At 36.3% G+C, this 23,732-nt stretch overlaps 1 protein-coding gene across 7 annotated transcripts in view; it reads right to left on the bottom strand.

Moving 5' to 3' along the window:
• LCOR (ligand dependent nuclear receptor corepressor) overlaps positions 1 to 23,732 on the bottom strand; it is a 134,833-nt gene that overhangs the window by 71,823 nt on the left and 39,278 nt on the right. Inside the window, exon 1 of one of the 7 annotated variants that reach the window (XM_032883266.1) lies at positions 23,689 to 23,718. The exons of the other annotated variants lie outside the window; for them this stretch is intronic. The gene's annotated coding sequence lies outside the window, so the exon portion shown is untranslated. Of the gene's footprint in view, positions 1 to 23,688; positions 23,719 to 23,732 lie in introns of those variants that run through there. 7 annotated transcript variants of the gene reach the window in all.

The raw sequence follows: 23,732 nt of genomic DNA on the forward strand, positions 1-23,732 counted from the left end.
CAGATATCAATATTGGACTGTATGTTACCTGAATAAAACTTAAATTAAAAAAAGAAAATAAGTACTCTTATTGTCAAAAGAAAGGGAGACCCACTAATTTAAAATACTATACCCAGGTGGATACATGAAATCCACACACACAGTTAGCATTTCTTTATCACAATCGCCATAAAGGGTTCTGAAGACAAAGGGGTAGAAGGATGGTCCTTAGAAAGAGTATTTTATTTCATTAAATAACACAGGAGAGCCTAGAAAGCTCACTCAGTGGAGCATGAGACTCTTGATCTCAGGGTTGTAGGCTTGAGGCCCTCGCTGGGTGTAGAGATTTCTTAGAAATAAGATCATAAAAAAAAAAAAATTAAAAAGACTGAAATTTAAGAATAATAATGCAGTGTAAAGGATTTTTGGGGGGGGGTCCACAGTATTAAAACCACTCTTTTCAATAGAGTAATCTGCAGAGTTTGCATTATCAACACTGTAGTTAGAGCTAATTTTTCTATACTATTTTCTAGACTCTCGATTTTTCATTTGTTATCAAGAAGCAATTGTTTTTCAACTCTCTTTAATTTCTTCCCATCAGTTATTCCAAGGACATTAACAAAATCAAGCTACCCATTCAACCAAATTAGAGTTATCTGTGCCTTTTACTATCTGCCTACTATAATCAGAACTTTTCCCACTGATTTACTATGGCCTCTCCTCCCCACATTAGGGAGGAGAAAGGGTTGAACTGGGGGTTTAGAGGTTAGATAGATGTGGTAAGAGAAGGAAAAAGGAATTGCTAGATCCTAGCTATCTTGGGCCTACAAACTAGATATTCTCAACACTGGTTGTTTTTTTTTTTTTTCTTCCCTTAAATGAATCCTATAGTCTGTCTGACTCCAACTGTAAAACCCTATTATACAAATACTAAGGAAAGCATTTTAATAACCTTAAGTACCAAGCACACAATGCAATTAGCTAAAGGAGATTACAGGTGGCTCTTGTCCCAAAGAGCATATCTACTACGCTTTCACTTGGATTTGTATGAAATTATAACAAATTCCAAACTTGTATACTAAGCATAAATTCTTGAAAAGGAAAAATGTAAATATATCAAGAATACTCAGAACAAAAAAAAGGCAAAAGCTTTGAGAAAGAAATTTTTTAAAATTACAAAAGATAACAATCTGAAATAAGAAAATAAAAACTTCGTCAATAACACATAGACACTAACAAAAACTGAACCACATATCAAAAAACCACGAAAGGGAAAAGGCCAAAAGGCAATCAAACAAGAAAAAATCTGGTGCTTTAACCAAATTCTGATCAAAATGCTGTAAACAGGTCACCCCTATTTTGCTCATATCTGTAACATATGTTAAACCTTACAAATATTATCAATTAGAAGCTGTAAAGCCATATTTTGCTACCCTCTATTAGCTGAGTTTAATGCTATTCAGTTTTATTAAGTATTGAATTTAGCAGCTGCAGAGCAACAAGAAATGCCTCATGTGCTATGCTTGACATTAAGAAAAAGCAAGTAAGAACAAATGTATTCAAAATTTATACCATGATCTCACAGAAAAGCCATGAGATCAATAACAAAATGCCAAGGAAAATTAAATACTGAAAAAGACAGCCATGTCATTATGTTCAAACACTAGGGCTTAAAAAGCACCTTTATGTAATATATTACATATAAGGAAATATTAATCTTAAAGGACCTATTTAGTGTCTCAAGAATTCCTATCCAACATCACAAATGGTCTCAATGTTGGTCTCCAGTCTTTTCCTCACCACAACCTTCACTATGTTTTCAAACTATTCCTAAAACACTGCTTTTTGACAATGCTACTATCCATTCAGAGAAACTCTACTTTGTTTAAAAAACAAATCCCAAAATCTTAAGTTCAACAATCAAAGCTGCTTATAATTTGGTTCCAAGCTAGCAAAGCAGCCTTATGTCCCAGAACTTTGCACTCATTCTCACAGCTCCAATCACATTGGTATACTGATGTTTTTAGTCATCACTTACACCTCCTAGTATTTTCTCAAGCCTTTCCATTTCACCTCGGCCCACATAAATTATCTCGCTCATGGCACTCTTCAATTTGTTCAACAAATACCTATTTGTTTACTCAGTATATACTAACTGACAGCCTACACCCAGGACAGTGGCAGGCACTGAGCAGGCAATGATGAACAGACATGGTACCCGCCCTCATGAAGCTTGGGTTTCTAGTTTCCTGATCCTCAGAATTCATTTATCACTCTCCCCTTTTAAATGTCAATTGTTTATGTTTTGTTTTCTGCACATGCAAAGCCCTGTCTATGCAAGTATTCTGTCAAATAAAATTTGTAATAGGCTATCTAATAAGCCTTTTTTTCCTTTTCTTTTCATACATTTATGTCTTATCTGCTCAAGGAGATTTAATGCTCTGGGAAGGCTACGTAGGTCTTCCTGGTTCCCACATTTAAAAAAATATATTTTATTTATTTGACAGAGAGAGAACACAAATAGGGAGAGAGGCAGGCAGAGGGAGGGAAAGAAGTAGGCTTCCCTCCAGGCAGATAGCCTGATGCGGGGCTCAATCCCAGGACTTCAGGATCCATGACCCGAGCCGAAGGCAGATGCTTAACCGACTGAGTCACTCAGGAGCCCCCAGCCACATTTCTTTTCTTATACCAGGACTCTACATGCCTAGTTTTAAGCTTCTGATTAAATAATTATATAGCTCTCAAAAACAAAAGACAGAAGATTAAAATTTTTCACATATTCCCTCTTCAATCTAAATCATACTTGCTACCTCTTTATTTGTAACCAAAAGGGGAAAAGCAGGTTATGAAAAATAGCAGGACAGGAACGTATCAAGTCCAGAGCCAACTTCAGTAAGCAATATAGTCTGTACTTAAGAAATACAGAAAATATTATGGATGGAATGAAAAAAGGGTTCCATGAGTCTTGGGAACCTTTCGTCTGAGGAAACCAGTATAACTGGAGATTAGCAGTTTGAGAGACAAAAAGGTACTAAAGGAAAAGTAGGAGCACATATCAGAAAATTAGCAATTTTTACATCAAGGTCCTTGGGTATCTTATAAAACTTGGTGTTTGGTGTAAGAGCTCACTCCCCAACAAAGCATAATCTTTTATAAAATACCACTTCAGAGGTGCTTGCTGGTAACAATCATCAACTCATACCCTGGTAAAATGGAGACTGACAGTGTCTGGAGTTCTTTGCTTAAAACTCAGGTGTAGAAGTTGCCACGACCACACTGAACTCCATGATAAGGGAGCCACCAAACAATTGAAAAGCACCAGATTATATAATCTTTTATATTTTATCCAAGGTAATATAAGGTAAAGAATCCTTTTTTTACTATGTTCCAGCTTTCCCAGTGTATCATTTCACCAAAGAAATGTGGATGGACTTCCACACATAATAAAAACCAGGCTCCTTTTTCATTACTTAAATCAATCTGCCCAGTGCTGGACAACTATGTTCACTAAGAGTTCTTCCTTTCTCCCTGAGCATCTGCTCCCGGTTCATGCACTCTGAAGAGCCCATTCAGTGGCCCACTTATCACCCTCTAAATTACCCAGCACAAGAACTGATGGAAAAACCTGACCAGATACAATGAAGAGAAACAATAATCTAATTACAACTAATGGCCCAAACTGAAATAGAATTAATGAAGAAAAAATATAAACTATTTCTATTGAGACAGGAAAGAATAGCATCTTAAAAAGAGCATGCTACTTTGAAAAAAGTAGATAATATGTGCTTAGGAGAGAAGGAAAAAAAGAAAAACAAAACTGTCAAAATAACCAAATAGAGGTATTATGTAGAAAAATTAGTGATTTAAAAAATAAAGAAATGTCCTCATAATGTATAGTGAACCTGAAGACACAGAAATCATGAGGTGGTCAAGACATTTAATAATGTAAAACACAATTTCCAGAACAAGAAAAAAATCAAGGAATATAAATTTTTAAAAAGTTTTTTTAAAAAGGAAAGCAGAAGGAGAACAAGAAAACTTTGCAATGTTGAATACTATCTTGAGTCTTCGTATCAAATGGGCTCTGAGAAGTATATACGCAGAATACTCAGGGGGTAGAGAAAGCATGTATACATAATGCTTTCCTGGTAAAGTATCTCAATTTCAAGAATAAAGTTTAAAAGCTCCAAATACGGAAAAGATTTTCTTTTTACTTAGAATAAGAGAAAAGAGATTTACACTGCCAGTCATTTCATCAGTAAAAGTAAATGCTAAAAGGCAACGGAGGTACATTTACAAAATTCTGAGTGTAAAACAAAAACAAAAACAAAAAAAACAAAAACAGAACCCTTTTTTAGTCAGTCTATTATTCAAAGATATGGGTAGAAGAAAATTACCAGATATGCTCTGATTTGAAAAGCAGGACAACATTCACTCTGGAGTAAGAGTTACTTAAAGTAAGTAGTTCAGCAAATAAATGATTCAGACCAAGGACCTCCTAAGAAAACAATGTTTATATAAAAAATTATGTAAACAATATACCAATAAAATTAATAGTCCAGTGTAAGTAACTGTTACTAACACAGGGGTTCAGTTTACTATAATGGATTTAAAAAAGAACTCTTTAAATAGATGAACACAATATAATTTTTAAAATGAATGACTTGGGAATAACGTCCCAAATTACAACAAAATTTTAGGCGAAGAAGAGTAAGATATGCTTAAGTAAAATATGTTAAAATCAAGTGTGTATAGGGATAAGGGAGCAATTTATAAGTCATTAACCTTTGATGTTAAGGAAATGCAGGCTTAAGATGAATTTGCTTAAAATGTATGAGTAAAGCTGAAGAATTTCCAAACCACTGGAGGAAATAAAGAATAACAGAAAAGGTCAACTATTAAAGTAAATATTAAAAATTAAACAAAAAGCAAGCATACTGGGGCACCTGAGTGGCCTAGTGGGTTAAGCCTCTGCCTTCCGTTTGGGTCATGATCTCAGAGTCCTGGGATCGAGCCCCACATCAGGCTCTCTGTCCCCGCCCCCCCACGCCTGCCTCTCTGCCTACTTATGATCTCTGTCAAATAAATAAATAAAATCTTAAAAAAAAAAAAAAAAGCAAGCATACTAAACAAGAAACACAAGAAACAATTTCAGGAATAATACCAAACAGGTACATATTACAATAAATATTGACTGGATTAAGTGAAAGGTTGTCACATAGGGTATAGCAATATGCAGTTTATAATGACCTTAAAATGACAAAGAAATGTTGAAACTGAAGAGGCAGGCAAAGAGAAAAACATAAGAAAAAAGAAAGCAGTAAATTAGTTGGCAATAACAATATCGACAAAGAAGAATTCAAGGATAAAAGCATAAAACAAAATAATGATGAATTTTTATTATTACTAGAAGAGTTTGTGTTTTTTTGTTTTTTTTTTTTTAAAGATTTATTTGGGGGAGAGAGAGAGCACGAATGAGTGCATGAGGCTTGGGGAAAGGAAGCTCCAGCAGACTCCTACTGAGCGAGGAGCCTAATGCGGGGCTCGATCCCACGACCCTAAGATCAGGACCTGAGCAGAAATCAAGAGTCGGACGCTTAATCACTGAGCCACCCAGGCACCCCAAGGGTAATCTGTTTCATAAGTAAAATGGACCACTAATTTTTCTCATAATATCTCTATTTGTGCTTGGTATCTGACTTCACAGAAAGAACTGAGATACACTCTTTTTCTATTTTTTGGAAGAGGTGACAGACACTCTGTTCCTTAAAAGCTGAGCTGCACCCACATCTAAAACCATCAAGGTGTTTTGAAAGAAGAGCTCTATAAAATTTATTTAATAGTTACAGAACCATTCAAGCTTTGCATTTCCTTCTTGAGTTGGTTTTGGAAAATTACATTTCTCTCTAATTTCAAAATTACTGGCAAAGATTTTTGATAGTATTCTCCTTCATCGTTTTTGTACTTGTAAAATATACATAATATAAAATTAACCACTGTAGCCATTAAGTGTACCACTAAATATATTTATAGTTTTTACATCATCCATCTGTAGAACTTTTTGCATTTGCAAAACTGAAACACTATTAAACAATTACTCCCTATTCCCTCTACCCCAGCCCTGCCAACCACCATTCTATTTTCTATTTCTGTGAAATGCAACTACTCTGTGTACCTCTGAAGTAGATCTCACAGTATTTGTTGTTTTGTGACTGGCTTGTTTCACGTAGTATAAGGTCTTCAAGGTTTGTGGATACTGTACCATGAGACAGGATTTCCTTCCCTTTTAAGGCTGCATAATATTTCACTGATACACAAATTATGTATTTTCTTAACCTGTTCATCCATCTATGGACACTTAGGATGCTTTCAACTTCTGCTATTGCAAATAATGCTATAAATCTCTTAACTTTTTAAATCTTTTACGTTATCTCTAGTTAGCCTTCATTTTTGTAATATTATTTGTGTCTTTTATTCCTTACTCAATCTTATCAAATTATTTTCTTATTCCCCATTGCCCACCTCTGACTTTTTTTATCTTCTCTATCCTATCTTTGCTTTCTGGTTCATTAATTTGCACTCTAAGTTTCATTATCTTTATGGGTTTATTCTGTTGTTCTTTTTCTAATTAATGACAGAAGCTTGGTTCACTTTTTTTCAGGATTTTTTTTCTTATATTTATTTTCAGGTTTTCCTGTTTGTTTGGTTTTTTTTTAAACGAAGTATTAAGTATAAGAATGGATTTAGAGAACTAAACGTTTATTTTGTATTAAGAAGTAATCTAGTAGGGCATGTGGGTGGCTCAGTTGTTAAACATCTACCTTGGGCTCAGGTCATGATCTCAGCGTCCTGGCACAGAGCCCCACACTGGGCTCCCTGCTCAGCCGGAAGCATCCTTCTCCCTCTCCCACTTCCCCTGCTTGTGTTCCCTCTCTCACTGTGTCTCTCTCTATGTCCAATAAATAAAATCTTTTTTTTTTAAAGAAGTAATCTAGCATAAATACAATGTACTATATATATCCATACAATAGAATATTATAGTATGGATGAATGGACTTCAAAACACTATGCTAAGTGAAAAAGGCCAGAAATAAAAGACCACAATACTATATGATTCCATTTATATGAAATGTCCAGAAAAGACAAATGTATATAAACAGAAAGGAGGGGCGCCTGGGTGGCTCAGGGGGTTAAGCCTCTGCCTTCGGCTCAGGTCATGATCCCAGGGTCCTGGGATCGAGCCCCGCATCGCATCGGGCTCTCTGCTCAGCGGGGAGCCTGCTTCCCCCTCTCTCTCTGCCTGCCTCTCTGCCTACTTGTGATCTCTGTCAGATAAATAGATAAAATCTTTAAAAACAAAAACAAACAAACAAACAAACAGAAAGGAGATTAGTGGTTTCCTACAGGTAGGAGTGAAAATAGCAATGACTGCACCACATTTCTTTCTGAAGTTACGGAAACATAAAATTTGAAGTTCGTGATTGCTGCACAATTCCGTAAATACAATAAAAATCATTTAAAATGGGTGAATTATAAGATGTGTAAATTATTTCTCAGTAAAGCCGTTAAAATAAGTATGCATGTTTTGTAATGTTTTAAGAAAATACTGCCTAGGGGCACCTGGGTTGCTCAACCAGTTAAACATCTGCCTTTAGTTCAGGTCATGGTTCCAGGGTCCTAGGAACATGCCCCACATCTAGGGAAGCCTGCTTCTCCCTCTCCCACTCCTCCCCCCCACTTGTGTTCCCTCTGTCAAATAAGTAATAAAATCGTTAAAAAAACAAAAAGAAAGAAAATGCTGCCTATTAGAGAGATAACTTTGTAATTCTAATTTAAAATGTACAAGTGAGGGGCACCTGGGTGGCTCAGTGGATTAAGCCTCTGCCTTTGGCTCAGGTCATGATCTCGGGTCCTGGGATAGAGCCTCCAATCCGGCTCTCTGCTCAGCAGGGAGCCTGCTTTCCTTCCTCTCTCTCTGCCTGCTTCTCTGCCTACTTGTGATCTCTGTCAAATAAATAAATATAATCTTTAAAAAAAATGTACAAGTTAACAGCTGATTTAGACATGTGGTTTTAGGCTGAAATCTTATTAAGTTTGCATACTATATTTAGATACTTGTACAACTTAAGAACAATCAGGTTTATAACTATAAATTAGATTCATTAAATTTACTTAAGTACTTAGGGAGATTTTGTAAAATATCTAAAGAGAAAATATAAAAATTGTAATTCATAGTTACAGATTGAAACTTTTTAAAAAGTTAAACTAGGGCATGTGGGTGGCTCAGTTGGTTAAGCAACTGCCTTCGGCTCAGGTCATGATCCTGGGATCAAGTCCCTCATCAGGCTCCCTGATGGGCAGGGAGTCCGGTTCTCCCTCCCTCTTCTCATGCTCCTTCTCATTCTCTCTCTCAAATAAATAAATAAAATCTTTAAAAATAAATAAAATAAAAAGTTAAACTAAAATATTTACTACAAGCTTAAAATTAGAGTAAGATCTGTATTTTAAGAAACTAGGTTTTATATTTGCAACTTTAAAGTGAACATTAAATTAGGAATCAAAGTATGCATTATCTTTTATACACAAAGCCAACCTAAAGAGTATTTTTTAAATCTCACATTTAATAACAAGAACCAATCAAATGTTATTACAGAGCCCAGCAGTGTGGGAACAGAGGATGTATTTAAAATATATGCCCTGCCATTAAGACTTACACACGTCTGCTATCATGCATATACTGATAACTCCAATCTCTTATCTCTTGTCCCAGACCTTATTTCTAACTGCCTGCTTCATTCACATCATCACCAAGATATCCCAAATACCTCGAAAAGTCCAAATCAAAATAATTTCATTCCTTTTACCTCATCTCAGTGTTTCCTTCTGTATTCCTTACTAGAAAAATAACATCCCTAAACCCTTCACCCTAAATCATTCAGATTACAAATATAAGTCTGTCTGATTTCATTCTTTCCCTAAGTCAGTCATCAACTCTTCTAGTCAGTGAGTCCTACTCATTCTAATTCAGAAATATCCATCCAAATCTATTCTCTTTTCTACCCCTAAATTCAGGTCTTCATTTTTTACCTTAATAATTACATGCTGTTCATGTTATCATTGAGTCCTTAGCTGGCATAAGGCAAGCCCTGTATCAGGTACTTCACACCCACTCTAACGAATCTTCAGAGGAACACCGTAAATTACTACCTAGTACAGGTAAGAAAGCTAAACATTGAAGCAGCTAATTTTTTCATATAACTACAAAGAGGCAGAGCCTAGATTTAAAACTTAGGCTCTTTGGAATTAATCCACTGCCCACTAGTGGATTCTAACTTTTCATTAGTTTTACTATATCAGCATCCCCTATACGACCATTTTCAACACAATCCATCCTTCACACTGCTGCCAAACTTCTTCCATCATTTCTCTGTTTTAAAAACCTTTGATGGGGCATCTGGGTGGCTCAGTGGGTTACAGCCTCTGCCTTCTGCTCGGGTCATGATCCCAGGATCCTGGGATCGAGCCTCGAATCGGGCTCTCTGCTCGGCAGGGAGCCTGCTTCCTCCTCTCTCTCCCTCTGCCTGCCTCTCTCTGTCTACTTGTGATCTCTGTCAAATAAATAAAATCTTTAAAAAAAATAAAAATTAAAAAATAAGTACATAAAAACCTCTGATGGTTTCCAATAATACTAGAGAAGACTTCAAATTCCTGGATGATATCCAATAGAACTGAGGGCCTGTCTAGTCTCAAACTACCTTTTCAATCTCCCATGACACCATTTTCTGTTTATATACACTGTGCTCTAGTTAGACTGATTTATCAATCACTATATACATGTCAATGCTTCCATGCCTTTTAAGCATAGGAAGTCCTCTGCCTAGAATGTTCTCCTGCAACCCTCAATCTAGTTTGTTTTAAGGCCTCCTTTATCTCATCCCTCAAGCCCTAGGCAAAGCTAGGAACATCCTCATCAGTGCAGCTTATATTACAACTTATAAACCATTCTATAGTTATTTTTTGGCATTCTATCCACCAGATTTTGAGTGAAGAACTGGAGTCTATTATGTTTCTCTTAATATCAGCCTGTTCCTTAAACTGCAGTCAATGTTTGTTGAATGAATGCAAACACACTCTTCTTAATGCCTATACTCTTATACTCACTTGAGTGGTCTGAGATTTTAGAATGACTCCATTTTGTGTCTGGCATGTTGAAGCCCTGAAGAAATAGTTAAATAACGTAAATAAAACGGAAGGGTAACTGATATTAGATGGGAAAAAAGGATGATTTTTCTACTTGAGCTCAACTAAGTTCCCTGTATCTATGAACTAAAACCAGAACATAATTAATGGCTTGCTTTGCTGGTCATGAAGAGAGATGACAGAGACTTTTTTTTTTTCTTTTTTTTTTTGTACAAAGCTGTAATCACAGCAAAGACAGAAATAAATTGAGAAAGATGAGGTCCTAAAAAAATAATGGTATTAATATAGTAAAAGAATATGTATTGAGTAGCTGCAACATTACCAAAATAATTTCCTAATTATATTTACATACATAATGCCATAAGTGAGATTCCAAGATGTTAAGTAACCAAAAGCACAAAGGTACTAAATAGCTAGGTCAGATGAATTTAATTCTTTGGAAATCCAAAAGCAGTTTGGGTTCATTTTTTTCTGTTATATCAAACTGTCTTGGGTAGAGTAATTATGCTAAAAAGAAGCCATTTAAATGCAAATCTGAAGTTGATTAGGAATGAGTCAATTACACCAGGAGTTCACAATCTGTGGGCCACAATTCCTTAGAGGAACTCCATCATTACAAGGTCAGTAAATCCATATGAGCACTGCTTGTAAATTAAATAAAAATGTGCTTGTATATACAGCCGCTATTTGTCCAAATGCCATTTGCTGTACACAAAATACATATTTCCTTAAAAAGGATTACTGAATTCATAATAACCTTCTGTTATTACGTATTTTCTCAAACATTAAAAATATAGAAGGTGGGAGACTGGCAATTTCTTTTGCCTTTTTTTCTTTAGATTAAATGAAGTAAAGAGGTTTTCTCTTGTTTTTGGGCCTCCTTTTCTTGGTGAACTATATAAATATTGAGTGTCTACTAAGAATCAGACACTAGGAATGCAGCTGTGAATAGTACAGACAATAGTTTCTATCATGGAACTTTTAAATTCTGACTAGGAAGACAAATGATATAAATGATGAGGAGGATCATGAGGATGTATGATAAGGGTAAGTAAAAGAAGTAATGAAGAAGAAAATAGCAGAGTTAAGGGGATAACAGCTAAGCCCTGATAAACCCTGATAGTTAACATTGAAAAATATTGGGCAGGGACTTAGGAAGGAGAATCTTTAGAGAGGTCAGGAAAAAACTTTAAGCGCCAACATTTTTGAGCACTGAATGAAGTGAGGGAGCAAGCCACAGAGATAAGCAAGATAGGAACATTCTAAGCAGAGGGAACAGTGCTAAAGCAGCATATAGTATGAGCTATGGTATATCTGAGAAGGAGCAAGAAAGTGGATACGGTTTCAGCAAAGGGAATAAGACAGAAAGTAGGAGATGAAGTCAGAAATCTAGAGGCAAGATCCTACAGACCATGGTGAGGATTTTGAATTTAATAGAAATCAACTAGTTTTACATTTGGGTACTGGTGGAGGTGTAACATGATCAGATTTATATTAAGATTCCCAGGTGGATGCACAGATAACTGATTATGAGGAAAACATACTTTAAGATTTTTTTAAATTTATCCATTTGTGAGAAAGAGAGGGAGAAAGGGAGACCACTGGTGCACCTGAGCACACACAAGCAGGGGGAGTGGCAGGCAGAGGAAGAAGCAGGCTCCCTACCCAGCAAGGAGCCTGATGCAATGCAGGACTTGATGCCAGGACCCTGGGATCATGACCTGAGCCAAAGCAGATGCTTAACTGACTGACCCACCCAGGCGTCCCAAGAGGAGAACATTATTAAAGGACTATTATAACTACAGCTTTGGCAAGAGATGACGGTGGCTTGAACTAGTATGGGAGTCATGAAGATAGAAAGGAGTGGCTGGACATAAGAGTATATTTTGAAGATAAAACCAGTTTGCTTTGATGATATACTAGATATGGAACGGGAAGGAACCGTGTTAAAGATAATACTTGGGCTTTTGGTTTGAGAACTGGGTTAATGGTAAGGTAACTTTCTAAGATGGAGAGTACTAAAGGAAAAAAAAACTTACGCGGAGAGAAATCTAGTCCAAATAGTTTTGGACATGGTAAATCTGACATGCCTTTTAGAAATCAAAGAGGGTATGTGCAGGAGGCAACGGGATAGGTGGGTTTGAATTTAAAAGGATACACTGGCATCAAGGATATAAAACTGGAAATCATTAAAGTACAGACAGAATTTAAGGTCTTAGAACTAGACAAGATCACATTCGGTTAATGAGGGCAGATAAAATGAAAAGAGGAAAGAGGATTAGACACTGAAGTATTCCAATGTTTACCAATTAGGACAAAAAACAGACTGAAGGGGCACCTGGGGGGCTCAGTGGGTTAAAGCCTCAGCCTTCGGCTCAGGTCATGATCCCAGGATCCTGGATCAAGCCCCGCATCAGGCTCTCTGCACGGCAGGGAGCCTGCTTCCTCCTCTCTCTCTGCCTGCCTCTCTGCCTGATTATAATCTCTGTCTGTCAAATAAATAAATAAAATCTTAAAAAAAAAAAAAACAGACTGAAAATATGACCAGGTCTTATTTATGGTTCTATTTCCAGCATCTGGCAAACAAGTTAGTTGTAAAGACTCAACAAATATTACAGTTGATCTGAACTAGCATATAGCATGTAATTAAAATAAATGCGTATCCTACCTCTCAACCTCATATACAAGATCATCTTGAAGGGAACCACATCTTTTTCAATATAATCAAACTTCTTTAAATATCTCTAATATCTATGTTTTAAAAAATCACTACTTTATAACACATCTCCAAGAGACCTTGATATATGGCAGTACAAAAGATCAAACTTTAATCTGGTCCCTATTGAAATAAGTTTCCACATGTTTTAGAAAATTTTAAATTACACCCAAAGTTCGAGTTAGCCTTCAGATTTTTTATACACATTTACATATAAGGTAAATTTTTAATAATGTTCAATGACTACCTACTGCCTGGAGAATAAAATTCAAACTATGAAGTGTGGCTTTTAAATCATTCCAGATATGAACCATTCCTCAACACTCTCTCCCAATTTCCTTCAAGCACACTCAACTGTTCTGTTTCTTGAATCAACTTGCTTTTGCTTGTCTTAATTCCTCTCCCTCACCCCATTCCTTCATCTAAAAAGCCTTCTCTCAAATCTCAATAGTCTTGATCCTGCTTTGTCTTCAAGGCCACAGATCAAAAGCTCTTCCCAACTGTTATCTTTCCTTTCAATTGACTCCCCAAACCTTCACTTTATCTGTCCTGAATTTTCAACATGAATGCATGTTTTATGTATCCAACTGAATTCTATACTTAGTGTTATAATGTAATAGAATGAACACTAGTACTTAGGGAGTAACAGACTAGTGATTAACAGCAAGGACTGTGGCGCCAAATAACCTAGGTTCAAATTTCTGACTTTGCCTTTTAACAGTTCTATAGTCTTAGGTAAACTGTCTTATTTATTCCTCACTTTCCTTGGCTATAAAATTGTATTGATCTTTAAAAATTAAGGTAATTCTGGGGCACCGGCATGGCTCAGTTGGTTAAGCCTCTGCCTTTGGCCCAGGCAATGATCTCAGGGTCCTGGGATGGAACCCCGCATCAAGCTAACTGCTCAGCAAGGTGCCTGCTTCCCCTCCTCCACCTCTACCTGCCTGTCTACTTGTGATCTCTGCCAAATAAATAAAATCTTTTTAAAAAACTTAAGGTAATTCAATATTTTCAAACTGTCTGAAATAGTATCTGAAACTATAATGGAAGCACTGTATTATGAAGTGTTTGAGGAAGGAGGTTGTGTTTGGTAATTCCTGTTCTTTTCCTTCTGATTTAAAAGACTACATGTAACAGTAAGTTGATGTTGGGGGTGTGAAAATCAACAAGGAAAGCTGGAAAATAAAATGCCACATTTCTACCCAGGAGGATGGGCAGCTAATTGTACTTGGGAAGTGGGGGAAAGGAAGGTTACAGATACTACTTAGATGGTGGTGAAGTTAAAGAGGGTATTAAAATTAATGTTAACCGGGTGCCTGGGTGGCTCAGTTGGTTAAGCAACTGCCTTTGGCTCAGGTCATGATCCTGGAGTCCCAGGATCGAGTCCCACATCTGGCTCCCTGCTTGACAGGGAGTCCGCTTCCCCCACTGATCTTTCTCCACTCATGCTCTCTCCCTCTCTCTCTCAAATAATAACTAAAATCTTAAAAAAAAAATATTAATCATCATAGCCTATGTATGAGTAGACTTTCTAAACTACTGGGAAAAGGGAGGGAATCTGTCACTGTAACCACAGACAGGAAGAGGCGGGGTGAAAGTAATAGCAAAGCATAAGAAAAAAGATGGCAGATAAGTTAAACAGAAAAAAAGAATGCAAAAGTTGAACTTTTATCAAGAGAAGGGTATTCAAAGGACACCTGGGTAGTCCAGTCAGTTAAGAGTCTACTTCAGCTCTGGTCATGATCCAAAGGTCCTGGGATGGAGTCCCACATCAGGCTCCTTGCCTGGTGGCGGGGGGACTGCTTCTCCCTCTGCTGGCCACTCCCCCTGCTTGTTCACTCTCTCTCTGACAAATACATAAAATATTAAAAAAAAAAAAAAAAAGGAGAGAGAAGTGTATTCAATATTATGATTTGTCATGATGTGAATCCTGAATCTTATATATTAACTCTTTTTCCTTTGGAAAAAACAATTTATGTTAAAGGGCATATAATATACAAAAATGTAATTTAAGACAACAACAGAATAAAGGAACAGAACCACAAAGGGGGAAAATATTTTGTATACTATTGTAACTAAGTTGTTATTAATCTGAAATAGAATTTTATAAATTAAGATGTTAATTATATATCCTCAGGGCAAGCACTAAGAAAATCACTATAAAACTGTACATTAAAAAAATAAATAAAAAGGGAATTAAAATGTTACACTAGAAAATACTTATATAACACAAAAGAAGGTAAAAATGCAGGGCTTTAAGAACAAACTGATATATGACATGTAGAAAGCAAACAGCAAAACGACAAAGATCCTTAACAGTAATTACATTAAATGTAAATGGTTGGGTTAAACTCTCCAATTAAAAGCCAGAGATGGACAGAATGGATAAAAGAAACATGATCCAACTAAATGCTGTCTACATGAGACTCACTTTAGCTCTGAGGACAAAGGCTGAAAGTGAAAGAAAAGAAAATACATAAAAATAGCAACTGAAAGAGAAATAAGAGTGTATACACTGATATCAGACAAAATACATGTTAAAACTTGTTACAACAGACAGACACATGATGAAAGAGTCATCTATCAAGATTTGACAATTAAAAACACAAATGCACCTAAGAGAGTCTCAGAATATACGAAGCAAAAAAACAACAGAACTGAAGGGAGAAACAGCTCAACAGTAATTGTAAACTTCAGCACCTCACTTGATCAAACAATTAGGTAAAAGATACAAAGGAAAGAGGACTTAACACCATGAATCAACTAGACCTAAAAGACATACAAAGAACACTGCACCCCAAAAAAGCAGAATATACATTTGTCTCAAGTGCACATGGGACATTCTCCATGGTAGGCCATATGTTAGGTCGCCAAAAACAATTATCGATAAATTTAAAAAGTTGAAAATCATAGAAAGTAACTTCTTCAGCAATAATGCAATGCAATTAGAAAGGATGGGGAAATTGGAAATTTCACAAGTATGTGGAAATTAAACAACACATTCTTAATCAAGGAGTCAAAAAAAGTAATCACAATGGAAACTGGAAAATACACTGAAAAGAACTAAAAATAGCCAAAACATACCAAAACATATGGATGCTGCAAAAGCAGTACTGAAGGAAATCTACAACTGTGAACATCTATATTAAAAAAGAATTATCAAAAATCAATAACCTTACAGTTTAAGGAACTAGAAAAAGATGAAGAAACTAAATACAAAGCAAGCAGAAGGCAATAATAAAAGGCAGAGGTTTTAAAAAGAAAAGAAAAAAATCAGTGAAACCAAAACTTCTTTGTAAAGATTAACAATACTGACAAACCGTTAGAGTGACCAAGAAATAGAAGAGAGAAGACTCGATTTACTAAAACCTGGAACAAAAGTAGGGATACCACTACTGACTTTACAGAAATTAAAAAAAAAAAAAAAATCATAAGACAATACTATGAAAAACTGTATGCCAACAAATAGATAACACAGATAAAATGGACAAATTCCTACAAACTACCAAAGATGACTCAAGAAGAAATAAAAAATCTGGTAAATCTATAATTAGATTAAAACAGCAAAAACAAAACAAAACAAAACAAAACAAAACCCCAAAACCTTGACAAAGAAAGGCCAAGACCCATATGGCTTCAATGATAAATTCTCCCAAATATTTAAAGAAGAATTAATTCCAATGCTCTTCACTCTTCAAAAAATGGAAGAAAAAAGAATACTTCCTAATTCACTGCATAAAGCTGGTACTTCCCTGATACCATAGAAAAAGACTTCACAAGAAAACTACAGACCACAATCTCTCATGAACATAGATCTAAGAATCCTCAACAAAACACTAGCAAACCAAACTCAGCAGCGTATTAAGGACTATACACCATGGATTTATCCCAGGAATGCATGGTGGCTCAATCGATTTTTAAAAAATCAATCACCATAGTAACAGAGTGAAGGGGGGATAAATAACATGATCACCTCAATTGACACAGAAAAAAACATTTGACAAATTCAAACACACTTTCATGCTAACACTCAATGGAGCTTTCACAACCTGATAAAGGGCATCTATGAAAAACTCACAATGAACATACTTAATGGTAAAAGACTGAAAAGCTTCTCATTAAGATGAAGAACAAGACAAGGATGTTCCTTCTTGCCACTTCCCTCAACACTTTTGGAAGTTCTAGCCAGGCAATTAGGTAAATAAAAGGCATCCAAATTGAAAGGAAGAAGTAATATCTCTTTTCACAGACAGGATCTTACACACAGAAAATCCTAAAGAATCCACACAAAAACTATACTAGACCTAATAAACAAGTTCAGTAAATTTGCAGGATACATGAGAAACATCCAAAAATCAGTTGTATTTCTACACACTAACAATGAACAATCTGAAATTAAGGAAAGAGTATTAAAAAGAATAAAATACTTAGAAATAAATTTAACCAAGGAGGTGAAAGACTTGCACATTAAAAACTACAAAACATGAAATGTTGGAAGAAACGACCTAAATCAATGGAAAGATATCCCATGTTCTTGGATTTGAAAACCTAATATTGTTTAGATGGCAATACACCCCCCCACACACCCTACAAAACTGATCTATAGATTTAATGCATTATCTATCTTATGTTTTTTACGAAACTGACAGGCTGATCCTGAAATTCAAATGGAAGTGCAAGGGAGCCCAAAGAGCCAAAACAGTCTGGTTCTGAAGACAGCTGAAAAAAAAATGAAAACAAAGTTGGAGGATTCACATATCCTGATTTCAAAAATTATTACAAAGCCACTGTGTTGGCACAGAAATAGACATATAGACCAACAGAACAGAACTCAGTGTCCAGATATAAACCACCTATCAATGGTCAATTGATTTCTGACAAGGATGTTAGGACTATTCAGTGGGGGAAAGAATCGCCTTTTCAACAAACAATGCAGGGACTACTGACAGCCACGTGCAAAAGTATGAAGTTGGGACTCTTACCTCATACCATACATTAAAAACTCGAAAAGTACCAAAGATCTAAATACAAGAGAGAAAATGATAAAATTCTAAGGAAAAACATAGGGGTAAATCTATGTGACTATGGATGTAGCAATGGATTCTTACAGGACATCAAAAGCACAACCAACAAAAATTTCAAAATTTTAAACTTCATTAAAATTAAAAGCTTCTACTCAAAGAATATTATGAAGTGAAAAAACCCACAAAGTAGGAGAAAATTTTTGAAATCATATTTTTTTTTTAAAGATTTTATTTATTTATTTGACAGAGAGAGATCACAAGTAGGCAGAGAGAGAGAGAGAGAGAGAGAGAGGGAGGAGGAAGCAGGCTCCCCGCTGAGCAGAGAGCCCGATGCGGGACTCGATCTCAGGACCCTGAGATCATGACCTGAGCTGTTAGCAGAGGCCTAACCCACTGAGCCACCCAGGCGCCCGAAATCATATTTTTAATAAGGGTCTAATATGTAGAATATGTGAAGAATTCTTAAAACTCAACAAAACTCCAAATAACCCAGGACGCCTGGGTGGCTCGGTTGGTTAAGCCGCTGCCTTCGGCTCAGGTCCTGACACCAGGGTCCTGGGATCGAGTCCCATACATCCGGCTCCTTGCTCAGCAGGGAGCCTGCTTCTCTCTCCACCTCTGCCTGACACTCTGCCTACTTGTGAGCGCACGCACGCTCACTTCCGTACGCGCGCGCACGCGCGCGCGCTCTCTCTCTCTCTCTCTCTCTCTCGGACAAATAAATAAATAAACAAATAAAATCTTAAAAAAACAAAACAAAACAAAACCTCCAAATAACCCAATTTAGAAATAGGCAAAGGACTTGAATTCATGTTTCCCCAAAGAAGATTTACAAATGGCCAACAAGTACAGGAAATGATGCTCAATATCATTAGTCACTAAGGAAATGCAAATCAAAACGAGATACCACTTCATACTCACTAGGATAGTTATTTAAAAAACAAAAAAAGGAAAAGTAAGAAGCGCTGGTGAAGATATGGAGAAACTGGATTCTTACACACTTGATAGGAATGCAAAATAGTGCAGATGCTGTGGAAAAGAGTCTGGTGGTTCCCCAAAAAGTTAAAAGAGAATTATCATGTCTCCTAACAATTCCACTCCCAAGCACAAATCTAAGAGAATGAAAACAGGTGTTCAAAAATCTGTACACGAATGTTCAGACATGCATTACTCATAAGAGCCAAAAAGCAGAAATACCCAAATGTCATCAGCTGGTGAATGATCATACAAAATGGGGCATAAGGATACAACGGAATAATATTCGGCGAAAAAAGGGAATTATTATGGCCAGAATGTTTGTCCCCTCCATTCATACGCTGCAAGTTCTAACTGCCAATATAAATGTATAATTTAATTAAGGTTAATTGAGGTTTTAAGAGAAAGGGGCCTGATCCAATAGGATTAGTGTCTAATAAAAAGAGACAGCAGAGAGAGCTACCCACTCCTTCACACTCCAGCACAGTGGAAAGGCCATGTGAAGACACAGTGAAAAGATGGGCATCTCAAGGCAGGAAAAAAGTACACATCAGAAATGACCCTGCTGAACACTGATCTGGGGCTTCCAGCCTCCAGAATTATAAGAAGGTCAGTATCTGTTTAAGCCATCCAAAGCTTTGTTATGGCAACCTGTGCTAATATAGGAATGAAATACTGATAACGTACTATAACATGGAATCTCAAAATATAATGCTAAATTAAAGAAGCCAGACACAAAAGGCCTTATATGACTGTTTACTTTTATTTTAAATTCAATTAACATAGTCTACTATTAGTTTCAGAGGCAGAGGTAAGTGATTCATCAGTCATATAATAGCCAGTGCTCATTGCATCAAGTACCCTCCTTAATGTCCATCACTTAGTTATTACCCCTCCTCATCCTCCACCCATCCCCCCTCCAACAACCCTCAGTTTGTTTCCTGTAGTTAAGAGTCTGTTGCGGTTTATCTCCCTCTCTAATTTCATCTTATTTTATTTTTCCCTCCCTTTCCCTATGATCCTCTATTTTGTTTCTTAAATTCCGCATGTGAGTAAAATCGTATGATAATTGTCTTTCTCTGTTTGACTTCGTTTGCTTAGCATAATACCCTCTAGTTCTATCCATGTCATTACAAATATAAGATTTCATTTTTTTGATGACTAATATTTCATTGTATGTATGACAAATTCTACTGTAATTTTTTAAAAATGAGGGATCCCTGGATTGCTCAGTTCAGTGTCTGCCTTCAGCTCAGGTCATGTTCCCAGGGTGCTGCGATTGAGCCCCTCATAGGGCTCCTTGCTCAGCAGGGAGCCTTGCTTCTCCCTCTCCCTCTGCCTCTCCCCACTGCTTATGCATGTGCGCTCTCTGTCAAATAAATAAATAAAATCTTTCCAAAAAATGAAAATTCATGCAACCTGGATGACTTTCACAGCATTATGGTGAGTTAGTGAAGCCAGTCTCAAATGGTATAATTCTATGATTCCATTTCTATGACATTCTCAAAAAGACAAAACTATAGTGAAGAACAGATGAGAGTTGCCAGAGGTTTGGGGAGGGGTGATTACAACAGAAGAGCACAAGGGAGCTGTTTGGGGTAATAGAACTATTCCGTATCTTGACTGAGGTGGTGCCTATGCAAATTTACACACGTAGTACAATTCCCAGAACTGTACACAAAAATGTCAAGTTTTCTACCTGATAATCTGAAAATAAAATTGTGTTACAAAAAATACACTGGTCTGTTTTGCATGTGGAAAGGATTTTTTTTTTAAAGATTTTATTTATTTATTTGACAGATAGAGATCACAAGTAGGCAGAGAGGCAGGCAGAGAGAGAGGAGGAGGCAGGCTCCCTGCTGAGCAGAGAGCCCGATGTAGGGCTCGAACCCAGGACCCTGGGATCATGACCCGAGCTGAAGGCAGAGGCTTTAACCCACGAGCCGCCCAGGCACCCTGGAAAGGATCTTTAACCAATGCTTGATTTTTAAACATCAGGTACTGACCATCTGGAAAGTATTAATTCACTGAGTTATGTGGGATCTTCCAAATGACATATTTCATTGTACAATATCTCACAAAAAATGTTTCTTAGCATCACCACCAATCTCAACAGAAAGGTTTTTTTTTTTTTTAAGTGAAGTTGTCAGCCTCATGGTGGAGGATAAAACATATTCTAATATTCCAAATTTTCTCTTGAAATCTGGAATGTTATCACTAGCAACAAATACTGTTAAATTTTTTTCCTTGATGTGACAGGCTCACTTCATTTTTGAGAAAATGTCTGTCAAATACTGAAGTCTGAAAAACCACAGTCAGACATTCCTCAAAGTTGTGTTCCATGATAAAAGTATCTAGAGTTCAGCTTACAACTGAGTCATGTAAGTGCTTTATGCATACTTGCTCTTTCATCACACACAGCACTACCAAAACATGTACTTGGGGAGAAGACTTAGTAAAAGCAGCATTTCTCATGGCCTCATCAAGGGCACTTTTTTCTTTACTTTGTGTGTGACAGTGAAAAACTACAGAGACTACTATAATAGTTTGGTGTCACTAACTTGATCTGTGCACCAGCAGTTTAGCCACTATACTCCTGAATTAAGTACAGATATCAATACAGTGTAAAGGGCAAATAACATCTTAGTGTTAAGTATGCAAATAGTTTTGACCAAGCAGATCTCAGAAAGTCTCAGGAACCATTGGTGGCAGAGGGGGTCACACTTTGAGAATTGCAATGATCAAATCAATCCATCTTTGCACAGTTTTCTTGCCCTATTTATTATAGTTGGAGTAACAGTTGTAGTTTCAGAATACTGTAACATTTCTTTAGTTCTCAGTATGCTGAAGAAAAAATATAAGGTGATTTGGCTAAAGGACTGGTTTAAAAATTGGAAACAAATGGGCACTTTTGACTAGAGAAGTGTAAGCAGTAGCATAATTCAGCATTTAGTCTAATTATTACAAATGTTCACAGAGATGCAGAATGGACAGTTTACAAATGGTACCCAAGACTAGATAAACAGACCAGTAAAATCTCTGCAGAAAAGCAGTAAAAGCTGTGAAAAGAAACTAGTACTTTGAGTAAGTGCAAATTAAAACATTTTAAAGAAAAAAACCCAAAGTATGTTTACTTACACAATGATTGACCCTGGGTAATCAGTGAGTACTAGGTATCATTGTATAATCTTCTCTGAATCTATATTTACTAAAAATAACTGTGTTATTATAGTTAAAAGAGCACACCAAAACTCCTGGATGTCTTTGGGAAAACTATTCTACATTAAATAGTATCCTTACTACATAGTGATAAATTCATTCTTGAAATTATGTATGCATATAGTTCAAGAAGAGCAAATACAAAGGACTAAAACAATATATGACAGTCTTTAAAATCATTAAGAGGAACATATAATATCAAGAAATATTTTAATGAGGCATTCCTTTTGACAAAAATACAGAATAAACTTTAAAAATACCACAAAGTGCAAGTGTAAATAGAACCCAATCAAGCCAAATTCTCAACTTGAATGCCTTTTAAGAAACACTTAACATTCTAATGCTAAAAGAGAAACAAATGACCAGTCAATAAACTATTAAAAATATAATTTTAAAGCACCTGGGTGGCTCAGTGGGTTAAAGCCTCTGCTTTCGGCTCAAGTCATGATCCCAGGGTCCTGGGATCAAGTCCCACATCACGCTCTCTGCTCAGAAGGGAGCCTGCTTCCCTTCCTCTCTCTGCCTGCCTCTCTGCCTACTTGTGATCTCTCTGTCAAATAAATAAATAAAATCTTTTAAAAAAACGTAATTTTAGAAAGATTTATAATTATATACTAAGCTCAAAACACACTGAGTCCAATTTGGAAAGCTTTACATAACTATATGGATATTCAAATGAAAAATGATATTCTAAGTAACTCTAAAGCATTTCACATCCTTAAACAAGGCAGTATTTAAGAAAGTTTCCCCCAAAGGCCTATAAAGATCTATAGGAAACTTCTAGTTGCTCAGTGATAGATCTATAGATAGGACCAAAATATTCCGGGAAACATGTCAAAATAATTTAAAAGTCCTATTATAAACTCCTAGATAAAATACATGAATACTTTATTTATAATGAATAAAATCTGTATAAGGACTATATTCCCCTTTCTTTCTCTTGCTCTCAAAACATAAACATCCTCTCTCAATGCATAGCTAAGCTCAAAAGGTTGGCAAGAAAGTCCTTAAGTGCTAAAAATGAATGAGAATCTGGAAGACAGAGCTGAATGTGCTGACACACAGAATAGGTGATGATGATTAAGTATGGGTAACTTGGGTTTTAACATTGATGCAGGGACAAGAGAAGAGAGGCCTTAAGGAAAGTGAGTTGAAACTGAGGACGCTAAAGCACTGCTACTCAAAGTGTGGTCCATGTCAACATCTGAAAAACTTGTTCCGTAGAAATAAAATTCCTTAGATCCCAAACCAGACCTACTGAATCAGAATCTCTGCAAATAGTGCTCAGGGATCTTCTCCTCCTACGTAGAGAAACTATAAGGGAATCTCCCTAGAGAAACAATACCATGCTTGTGACTTGCATAGGTTGGAATTCAAACACACTACTTCAGCAGTTTTCAAACATTTTCGTTCCAGGCTCACTCTATAGTCAAAAATCATTGAGGACGCGCAACTCTTGATCTCAAGAGCTGTGAGTTCAAGCCCCACACTGGGTACAGAGTTTACTTGAAATAAAAACAAATTAAAACAAAAATTTAAAACTCCAAGAACAACAGACAAGGCTCATACTCTTACCTATCAGAGTAATGATACCATCTTTGATAACCCCTGGAAAACTC

The sequence above is a fragment of the Lontra canadensis genome, unplaced genomic scaffold (assembly GCF_010015895.1).
Source record: "Lontra canadensis isolate GAN:19392208 unplaced genomic scaffold, GSC_riverotter_1.0 scaffold3, whole genome shotgun sequence".
Classification (NCBI taxonomy): domain Eukaryota; kingdom Metazoa; phylum Chordata; class Mammalia; order Carnivora; family Mustelidae; genus Lontra; species Lontra canadensis.